The sequence below is a fragment of the Musca autumnalis genome, unplaced genomic scaffold (genome assembly GCF_047663935.1).
Source record: "Musca autumnalis isolate F117 unplaced genomic scaffold, ASM4766393v1 scaffold_39, whole genome shotgun sequence".
Classification (NCBI taxonomy): Eukaryota; Metazoa; Arthropoda; class Insecta; order Diptera; family Muscidae; genus Musca; species Musca autumnalis.
In genome coordinates this window covers 64,732-76,635 of record NW_027411966.1, presented here as the reverse complement: position 1 = coordinate 76,635, position 11,904 = coordinate 64,732, and positions in this window count along the sequence as shown.

Genomic DNA, 11,904 nt, shown 5'->3' with positions numbered 1-11,904 from the left:
CGCAATTCCATAACCAATTACAGGGTCAATGTAATGACATCATATACTGATGAAGAATTTCGAATGCATTTTCGCATTTCGAGAAATTTATTTCAAAATTTGAGCGCGAAGTTCGCTGATAGCGAAATCTTCACAAACCTCCGTGCAGATAAAAGATTGTCAAGCGACGATCATCTAGCTATTTTTTTGTGGTTTGCAGGCCATGAAGCCTGCAGTTTTAGAGATCTTTCCGACAGATTTGATGTAACAATTTCAAGCGTAAGTCGAATTATCAGAAGGGTAACAACATTTTTGAGTTCCTTAAGTCCACAAATTATTAAATGGCCAACTGCAGATGAAAAATGTGAGTCAAACGAATACTTCAGAATTAAGTGTGGATTTTCGGGAGCAATTGGTGAGTCCAATAAGCAATCTCAAATAGAACCTATTCATATATGTACATTAGGGCTATAACCAAAAAAATACCAAACCAGTACCGTGTGGGGAATTTTGTCCGGTGCAAAAAGTTTCCGCACCGACTGCGATTACTAAAGCTCTTTTCATATGTTTTCTTCTTACAAATTCAAATTTCCTTTGTTTGAATAAATATTTATAGAAAATAACTACCCCATATTCACTTGTCCGGTAGGTACAATAAATATAAACATGAAATTCGCGAGTTTTTAAAGAAAAACCAGAAATTGCAATATTGTTCTTAATATGCTCTGAAATGGCGTGATTTAAGAAGAAATTGGTCCAGAAATAAATACGGAATGGTTTGATATTGATTTTAAATTAAAAATATATAATAGTACATTTAGACTATACTGGATTTTGCAAATCCAGTGGATTTAAGTTGTCATGTTCATACAATATATCTCAAATAAATCCAGATAATTGCTAAATCCAGCATAATCTAAATCAGGCATTAAAGTTTTAATGAATAGCGTATAATACCCCGGTTACACTATACCGAATTTAATAAACCCACTGGGTTTCAAATGTCAATTCCATAGCGCAAACGTCAAATAAATCCTCATGAAGTGGGTTAACCCGGCAAAATGCTGTAGTGTAACCAGGCTATATGTCGTTATAACCAATAAACTTAAGAAAATACGTTACTGAACTTCAATGCATTTGGCGCGGAAACTTTTTTCGCGAAAGAAAAAGAAATTACACATTATTTCATAAAAGTTGTTCATGCTCTACACGGATATGTGGTGGTATTTTTGATATTTGCAAAAAAAGTGCAAAAACTTATAACCCTAATGCACATTAGGGCAATCCAAAAACACATTTTTTCATTTTCATATCATCGAAAACTTTATATATAAAATTTTTAATTATGGAGATCGGTAAAGGTTGACCTGTGACCCCTTACTTACCCGGTTTTCCCACTTTTTGTAGGATTAGTTGCTTTTAGCCACAAAAATAAACTGAAACAATTGTTCCATCGATTGGACAATAAATGTGATTTTATTAAAATTTGACATTGGCCGCCATACAAGGTACCATGATAATAAGGATGGGTGAGAGATCACGTGTTAACGTTTACCGATCTCCACAAAATTTAATATATAAAGTTTTTCGATGAAATGGAAATGAGAATTTTTGTTTGCGTCGCCCTATGTACATTCTATTTAAATTTTAATAGGGTGCAACGATGGAACGCATATTGTTATAGACCCACCCAAGAATTCCAAAAATGAATATGTAGATAGGAAGGGCCATTTCTCCATCAAACTCCAGGGTATCTGCAATGAAAAAAAGGAAATTTATCAATGGGTATTCCAGAATTCTCCGATTTGTCAAAATATCGAAAATAAATGTGGAGGTTATATATTTTTGATTTTCATTGGAATATTAATAAGTATATTAAGAAGTATTTTTATCTATAGATTATTATATTCTTGGAGACTCGGCTTATCCATGTGGAAGACATTTAATAACGCCTTATAGAGACAATGGGCATCTAACAAATGCGAAGAAGCGATTTAATGTAAAGCTGAGCTCTGGTCGTGTCACCATTGAGCATACGTTTGGTATCTTGAAGCAGCGATTCCGTCAGCTTTACTATTGCAAGCTTCGAGGCATAGAAAAACTATGCCATTTTATAAGGGCTTGCTGCGTTCTCCACAATCTCGCAGACGAAGATGATTTTCAATTTGACGACATATGTGAAGATGAGGAAGAATTCCCCTGCAGTAATACCGGTACGCCGAATAATGCACTTCGGGACCTCTTATGTGAACAATTGCAAGAAACATAACTCAATAGAGGTTTCAATATCCGCATTAACCATTATCCCTGTAATATGTAAATAACATGAATAAATAAAAAATATATACATGTAAACATATATACATGTTTACTTATTATTACAAGCATGTGCACGCAACATCGTCAGAGAAAAGTTCACATTTAAAGAAAGGAAGATATAGCAAGAAAGATAGTATCAGTCGGCTGTGTCGAGAGAGATATACAGGGCAATCATGAATAATTCCCTCGTAATTTTCCGCATGGCAAAATAATTTTGAAAAGTGAAATTCTTTTAAAAATCAATATTTTAAAACTTTGAAAACGGCTAGAATAACTTAATTATGGAATATTCTCGCTGAATAGACAAATATATTCCCTTTTTGGACATAAATGAGGAAATTAACAAGTAAGAGGTTATCAGATAGACAGGCGGACGGACATGGCTAAATCGAATCCAAATTGTCTGAAATGTACATATTTCGTCCAAACATACTTGGTAGTCCGGTCAAAATAGACATGCGTATAAGGGGAAATAGCAAAAATTCCCACAAAGCTGAATTTTGTTGGAGAGCTAGGGTTGGCCATTAGAAGCAACGTCCTAAAAGTCCCCATCGATCCCATGTGTGCAAAACAAGTTATTCGGGGTCAAAGGTCATTTTTGAAGGCATTATTCAGTTTTTTTAATTTTTCTCAAAAACGGTAATACTTAGCAAAAGCCCGCTAAAGTAAAAGTTGTAGATTCAATAAATTGGTTTGTTCCAGAACTGCAAGAATCTACTGATTTTTACTATTTTTTCCGATAACATAAAGGAAAAAATGTTATCGTAGTAAAAAATAGTAGCTTCTTGTAGGTTCTGGAACAGAGCAATTGTCTTTATGATTCTTAAAAAACACTTACCATTTTCGAGATATCTCGATCTAAAGGTCAAATAAAAAATTAGCCGCGTAAGTACATTATGAGGCGAACCGGTTAAAGTAACGACACTATGTGTTAGATACTTCCGTAAGCTTTCAAACGATATCCACTTTCAGTAGAACCGGGTCTAACCCGGTTTTTAAATTTGGCCTTTCTGGTCTAATAACCGGCGAACCGGATCTGCAACCGTTGAAAAATATACATTTCCGTAATCAGCGCAACAAACCCTACCTTCGGACAAAACTTGAAAAAAATCGGAGAGTTTTCGTTGGGGTCGTTCCCGTTGGGCTTTCGATTATACATGTGGGTTAAATGGGCTATTTTTGCATAAAATGACTCTAACATTGAATAACTCTACTAAACACACTCCGATTTTGTTGGATTTTTTTTAGAATATAGCTATAATATCGCTCTTCAAGAAAATATATATTTTTTGGGGAGACAGACCCGATTACTTCGCTTATTTTAGCCGGTTCGTCTGAATATGTGCATATTTCCCTTATAAGTGCATAAAAATCATGTGTTTTTTAGAACAGCTATATCTCAAGAATGGTTCCTTCTAAGAAAAAAATTATAAGGGTCAAACTTGTAGATAATTTTTCTGTCTACAATATTTACTTTAGTCACTTTTTGATTAAATCAACCGTTTTCAAAAAATAAATCCGAAAACCTAAAAACCCTTAAATTTTGACCTTTGACCCCGAATAATTTTTTTTGCACACATGGGATCGATGTGGACTTTTAGGACTTTGCTTCTAATGGCAAACCCTAGCTCTCCACCAAAATTCAGCTTTGTGGGAATTTTTGCTATTTCAATGTCTATTTTGACCGGACTATGGGGTATAAAACCATTATTTCGATGAGGCCACATTTTGGTCGTAGCAATACACTTTGCTACCCATTTTTAGCATGAATGCTAAGGGCATAAAAAGACATGAATGTAAAATTTAGTGGCCATAATTGAGACCAGTATGCCTATTCTGTAACTAATTCTTAAAAACTATCGATATTGTTTAAATTTCATTTACTGTAATAACAACAAAGGACATTTTAACAAATTTTCCGTTGATAAAAGTTACTGAAATCTTGCGTTTTGCAAAGCGATTCCCTTGTATGAACATGCTAAAACAAGCAAAATAAAAACCGCAACAACATTCTGTTTTTATTTAATTTTTAACAGCTTCACAATACATTTTATTTAATTCAATCAGTCTTGTAGCATACATATGTATTATAGAATAAATATAAAATTCACACGTAGGAATGAAGTAAAATATTAAATCAAAGGTATAACAGAATTTTTTAAAATCAATGTATAATATAAAAAACAATAAAACATTTTATATATAGTCGTTATGAGTGGAAAAGTGTGTTAATAATTTTTCGAATAACTCTAATTTCCTTTCGCTCCTTTTTTCCTTCTCTTCTAAGTGTTTCAAAACCGCCATTTGAAAATTTTTCTTGTCTTCAGCCATTCCTTGTAGAACTTGCAAAGACTTCTGCTTTGGATTATTTTCTTTACCTGAAATGGTAAAAAATTATTTCATATTGATATAATTTATTTTACTAATTCTCTTTTACCTTTTTTTGGACACGAACTTTTCTTCGAACTTGATGGCAAATCTGTAATATAAATATAAAAATCGTCACCAGAAATCCCTAAAGATGTAAACCACAAAATCAGAAGTTTACACGAGAAGCAAAGAACGATATAAAATTAAAACTTTTTTTTATCGAATATTAATCTCATGAAGGCGTGCATATTAGGTATTATCAATCGTGTAAGAATGAGACTATGCAATGAAACAAAATCCGCGAAAATGTTTGATTTTGGGATCCTTTATTACAACAAAATCTAGCCCCATGATCCGAAATGCCATTTCTTGAAGCTTGAAATTTTGCAATCGATGGTATTTTAGACTTATGTATCAGATTCAATCAAAAACCAATTTAGATTTTTGTGGGTTACGGTCTTTGGGCATTTCTGATGACGAAATATAATTAGGGTACATACAATGGCGAATGAGTGCATATTCACTAATTTGAACTTAATACCAATTGTACATAATATAATTGTGCAACACGTTTTTCCCTATCAGTTAAACTGTTACTGTTATGGGCCCATAAAGATTAGGGTTCTTGATGTCAAAAGTGGTCTTTTTCTCCGATTCATATCTTCTAAAACATTAACAATTTAGGTTAAAGGACAAGATGAAGCACCCACTCTTGCTCGCTACATACAGGATCAGTTTAAGATCCATACTATTTGAATGAATGCGTTTCTGTCAGCTTTTGTTTAATTGTTTTGTCTATATTTGCTAAAAGTGTGCTGTACAAATTGCCCTTTAGTTAACATACTTTACTTTAATGTGAGTACCTGGACAATGAGCACCCCAATGGAAAGTAGTATGAATGCGAAATTTTCGGACGGTAAGCACAGAGCATGATACCAAGATCCAAATGGAATGATCTAACGGCCAATTATAACACAAGTGATGTAACCAAATCGGAAAAACAAAGCAAAAGATCTGAGTATTTAGACATTTATTTTTAGTTCGGTTTATGGTACAAGTATTCTGTATCGGACTACCTAAAGAAAGTACATAAATATGTTATGTTAAAATGGTATTAAATTTGTAAAACGGAGATGACCACTTTCTAATCAAAAAATTTGTGTGTCCATAATTTTATTTTTACTTTCGAAATTAAGACGCCAATAGCTACAATGTTGATAACATAAATTTTGGATTATTAAAGCTACCGATTGTTGCCAGTAAGTAACAACCAGTTAAAGAATCTTACTAATAATGAAGATCGGTATGCGAAACTATATTATTTTATTCTCTGCCTTTCCCGAAATCAATTTTGAATACCTCCAATTTTAAAGTAATGTAAAGCAAATATTAATCTGAATTACTTTGCAAATAATAAGTACTACAGATCTTGAATCTAGAGACCAAATACATTTTGCTTTTCTTACCGTCATCATCATCATCATCAGCTATTTCGTTCGAATTGATATTTCTGCCCGCTTTTCCATCTATATTCTCGCTATCTAGAACATATTCCGGATTTAAAGAATGTCTCTCTCCTAAAAGGTTTTCTAATTCCCTATATAGAAAATAAAATTAAAAACTGTGGGTCAATGTTTTAAAATTTACACCATGACCTGTATCCTAATGGAAAACAGTTTGTGGTGTAGGATACAATTTGATACGGAAATATTGTAAACAATTAACATTGCCAAAAAATACTTACAATTCATAGGTGTAATAGTCCGTAGTTATAAATAAAACACGTCTGAATTATTCTCGAATTATTTTAATATTTGATATCCACATGACATTATTGTCTATGCTACCTATACTACAGATACTATTTTTTTTTTATTTTATTTTTTTTTTTCAAATTTAATATAAACAAATTATTCTGATTACATTCGATACTCCTGGAATCGTATTGGCTTTTGACATCTGCGTTTGGCTGGCAATAGTCGCCCCTGTTGCGGCGATCCCAAGTCCCCCGTTGGCAATACGATCGAAGGAGATTGATTGCCCGTGGTTCGGGCACAAGGCTTTGATTTATTTCCTTCGTTCACAAGTGGATTGAACGATGATTCATTTATACTGTCGTCAATTGAAATTCGTTTAAGATGTGCAACGTTCCGTCGCTTCCTTCTTCCATTTTCCGTCGATTCAACCAAAGCTTCAGAACCACTCCTTTTCAATACTTTGTGTATGTTTGGCTCAAATGGTGAGTCTAACTTATTCATCACAACCTGCCGTTTTAATATGACCATGTCCCCTTCTTTTATATCGATATGCTTAGCATTTCTCTTGGAATCTACATATACCTTTCCTTTTTCTTTTTGTTCTTTGTCACGATCATGCAGCTCTTCGTCGATTTCCAATGGCTGTGTTATAGTTGGAAGCTTATCTCTTATCTTCCGATTGAACATCAATTCGGCTGGCGACTTCAATGTTGTTGAGTGTGGTGTTGATCGATACATCAACAAATATTTCAACAGTTCTGCTTTCCAGTTGCTTTTTGTTGCTTGACTTATTTTCAGAACCTTCAATAGTGACCGATTTTGCCGCTCAACCTCACCATTTTGCTGGGGCCAGTATGGTGTCGTGTTTATCAATTTAATGTTGTTTATTTCGCAGTAATTTCGAAACTCAGCGCCAAACTGTGGTCCATTATCTGCCGTAATGGATACTGGAAATCCAAATCGCGCAAAAATGATTTCCAATCGATTTATGGTTTCCATTGTATCGATCTTTGTCATTATCTCGACCTCCATGAAACGACTGTAGTAATCAACGATGACAAATAGGTGGTGACCCGAAGGTAATGGTCCACAAAAATCCACCGCTAGGTGCTGCCACGGTTCTGATGGTAATTCGGTTCTGGTTATCGGTTCTGGATTAGACGGTATACTAACGAGGGTACAACCTTGACACCTTTTTACCATGGCCTCAACATTTTGATCGATTCTAGGCCACCATACTTTTGCTCGTAGATGTCTTTTCATTACCGTCATACCTGGATGTCCTTCATGGGCCAAATCTAGTACACGACTCCGCAAGTCCGATGGAATGACAATACGTGTGCCTCTTAATAGTATACGATCTGCAAAACTCAATTCTGTTTCATATACTTTGTATGATTCAGCAGCACCAACCCATTCTTGATTCATAATTGCATTTCTTACTGCTTGAATTTCATGGTCGTTATCAGACGCTTGTACTATTTCCTGAAGCTTCATCGCCTTTGGAGTTACATGCGATAGCAGCCAATTGACATAATAATCTGAGTCTTCGCACCGTTCTCCAGTAATTTCAATGTTTGCTATTGAACCAACGGCCAGCCGCGATAGTGGATCGGCTATATTTGACTTACCAGGCCGGTAGATTACCTTGTATCGGTATGATTGTAATCTCAATACCCATCCTTCGATCCGTGCACATGGCTTCGATCTCGGTGCGAAGATTGTCTCCAGTGGTTTGTGGTCGGTGACTAGTTCAAATAGCTTTCCATAAACGTAGTAATGGAATCTTTCTACTGCCCATACCAAAGCAAGGGCTTCCTTCTCTGTTTGTGCGTACCTTTTCTCGATAGCGGATAGACTGCGACTAGCGTATGATATTATACGTGGACCTGATTCGTTAAATTGTAAAAGAACGGCACCTAGTCCCACTGGACTGGCATCTGCAATAATTTGGGTACGATCTTTGGTACTGTAATACCCAAATGTTTTTTCTGTTGACATATACCGTTTTAAATCATTAAAAGCTTTTGCATGAACTGAACTCCATTCAAATTGGGTATCTTTGTGAGTTAACTTGCGCAGAGGATCGGTAATTGTAGCTAAATTTGGTATGAATTTTCCCACAAAATTTACCAGACCCAAGAAACTACGTACCTCTTCAGATGTCGAAGGTTCTCGGAACCGTTTGATGGCATCTACTTTATCAAACGTAGGTGTGATCCCGTTTGGCGACAATCGATGGCCAAGAAACTCAAGCTCTGAAACTCCAATGACACATTTTTTTTATGTTGAGCGTCACATTAAATTTTCGAAGACGATCAAAAACCTTTTTCAAACGTCTATCATGTTCATCTTTCGTCTCCGCGTAAACAATAATATCATCTATAAAATTAAGACACCCGTCACACCCATTTAGTACTTGTTCCATAATTTTTTTGAAAGATTTCTGGAGCGCATGTAATGCCAAACATCAGCCTAGTATAACGATAGAGTCCACGCTTAGTTATATATGTCGTGATTTCTCTTGAATCAGGAGCAATTTCGACCTGGTGGAAGGCCTGCTTAATGTCCAATTTGGAGAAAAATTTACCGGTGCCTATATGGGGTAGAAAATCGTCTATCGTTGGTAACGGGTGATTTTCTCTACTGACCGCCTCATTTGCTCGACGCATATCGACACATAGACGTATATCATCTCGTTTTGGCACCACGACAACCGGAGGAACCCATTTCGAGGAGCCATTCACCTTTTCAATAATACCTTGTCGTAACATTTCTTGAATCTTTTTGTCGACAGCTTCCTCGAGTGGAGCAGGGATACGCCGATACGGTTGTACTATGGGTTTTACATTTTCTTTTATCGGTATGTGAACTATGATACCGGCGATTTTGCCAAGTTGATGATCATCAGTTTTCCCAGTAACTTGATTGATGTTATTTCCTATTTTTAATACTTGCAAACACATAGCCGTATCGCGCCCTAATAAGAGCTTCCCTTTTTCATCAACAACATAAAAATCTGCTATAGTGCTTCTACCATCTATCTGAACCATCGCTTTGAAAAGTCCCATCAGCTTCAACGGTTTTCCACCATATGCTGTGAATGTCTTATCAGTTTGTTTCTGGCGACCGATTACATTTACATTTTTGCTTTTCAAATCCATCCAATTTTCTCGATCCACCACATTGTATTTTGATCCCGAGTCAATGATAGCCATGGTCTCAACACCTCCAATTTGACATCGTATTTCGTTTGAACTGTCGGATGTACTAATGCAAAATACATTATCATCAGCATTATCGTCATACTCCTCCATAGAAGAAACCATCTGCACCCGTTCCGTTTCGTAGTTCCCTGTCGCTCTGTTTAATGACTTATAGCGTGAATCGTTTTCATCGTAATGCTCATTTCTCTTGCGCTTCCGAATGTTCGTTGTCATACATTTCCGAGCAAAATGATTTTTCCCACCACACTTCGAACATTCTTTACCCTTCGCGGTGTTCCACACCGATAACATTCGAATCGATTGTTTTGGTTAATTCAAAATTGTCGTTTGCGCATATCCTGACTGCCAATTTTGCACACATCTACATTATTGTTGTTCGGCGAATTACTGTCACCGCAAGCTGACTTGGATGTTCGAAACGACTTCTGCTGTTCCGATACTGCTTTTATAATCCTTGCCATTTTCAAAATTTCATCCAAACTGTCATCACCACGTTCAAGAATCTTACGCCGCAGTAAATCAGATGAACATGCCTCCGTGATTTGATCCTTAATGTTGCTCTCAATTTGATTTCCAAAATTACATCTTTCGGCCTGTATACGAAGACGCACTGCAAACAGTTCAATTCTCTCGTTTGGTTCTTGTTTCATTTTTCGAAAGATGTGTCGTTCATATGTGGCATTTCGTTTCGGTGCAAAGAAATTCTGTAATTTCATTACCGCATCATCCTATTTGTTTAAATGAGGAATAAATCCACCAATCAGTGGCCCGCGTTTGACATAATCCTCTGTGTGCGGCAAATTGAAGAACACCTCCTGTACTTTTGTGCCAGCATAATGTAACAACCAACTGTATTTTTCGTCACAATCTGTTATTCGATTTGCAGTTGCAAAAAGCTCAAAGCCACGCAACCAACTATTCCATTTAATTGCACAGTTACCATCATCTATTTCAAACTGAAATTCCAACAGCCCACGTGTGAATTGTGTCCGACCCATATCTAAATCTTTAAGACACAAATAATTTAATTTCCTGTGACATCTTCTTTAATCGTCACACCTTCATTTCACTTCCCTAGTTCGGGGTTGCTTATACACATTGCATATTAGCTTGAATAAATCATTCTACTTTTCTATATTTTGCTCTCTTCTGAATTTAATCAATTGCGAACCGAATTTAATCATCGCACCAGCAAAATAATTCGCATTGCTCAATATGTATTCTGAATTTAATCAATTGCGAACCGAATTTAATCATCGCATTAGCAATACATCATCATCATCTTAATCTAATGTGAACCGAATTTAATTCTCACATTAGAAATTGGGAACTGATTCTAATCATCGCATTTTCCAACATTACAAATTCCTTACTCAATTTGTTTGCACTGTGTATAAGTAACCATACCATAGTTTGAACTTCCATACACAGAAGTTAATATTCCAAACTCATGGCTCATTTTGATATTGTGTACATGTAAAAGAAAAAAAATATATATATATATATATATATATATATATATCTATCTATATATATAAATGAGCTTGGTGATAAGTGATTGACTGACTGACTGACTGACTGACTGACTCATCATCAACGCCCAGCCAAAACGGCTAAAGCTAGGAGCTTGAAATTTTACCAGTGGGTCACTGTTGATGCAAATGTGCGAGATAAGGCCGGGTTTTAGAAAATTCGTCCTGGAACCACAAAAAATAACAACAACAAAAATCCTTATTTTTCATTATTATTACGTACTTATGCACTTAGTTGGCCCTCTGCAAGATATGTGTCAAATTAACAATGCTATAACTTCATGATACCGTAAACGATCACACATAATTTCAAATTTTGTAGTTTACTTCTAGGCGCACTTATTTTACCGTAAACCACTAAATAATAGAAAGACAAGACATTTGTTATCTTCCATTGCAACAGATGTCGTGAATAACTAAATGTTTGCAAATCAATGAAAGTGCAATAAAATTGTGCATACTACCACTATTTATTTGCAATTAAGAATTTTATCGTATATGGAGATGTACAGTCATAACTATTCAATTTCAAAATCTGTAATTTGAAGAAATCGATAACTAATTAATGAAATCAATAATAGGCCCCAGGAATATAGGAATTTGGTATGGAAATCAAGGTTGGGAAGTGGTGCTTCTAAAAGGAAATGGTTTGGAAAATTACCAATCATGTGTACGAAAAGTATTAAATGGTACTAAATTTAGTACAATTTAGATTTGGGT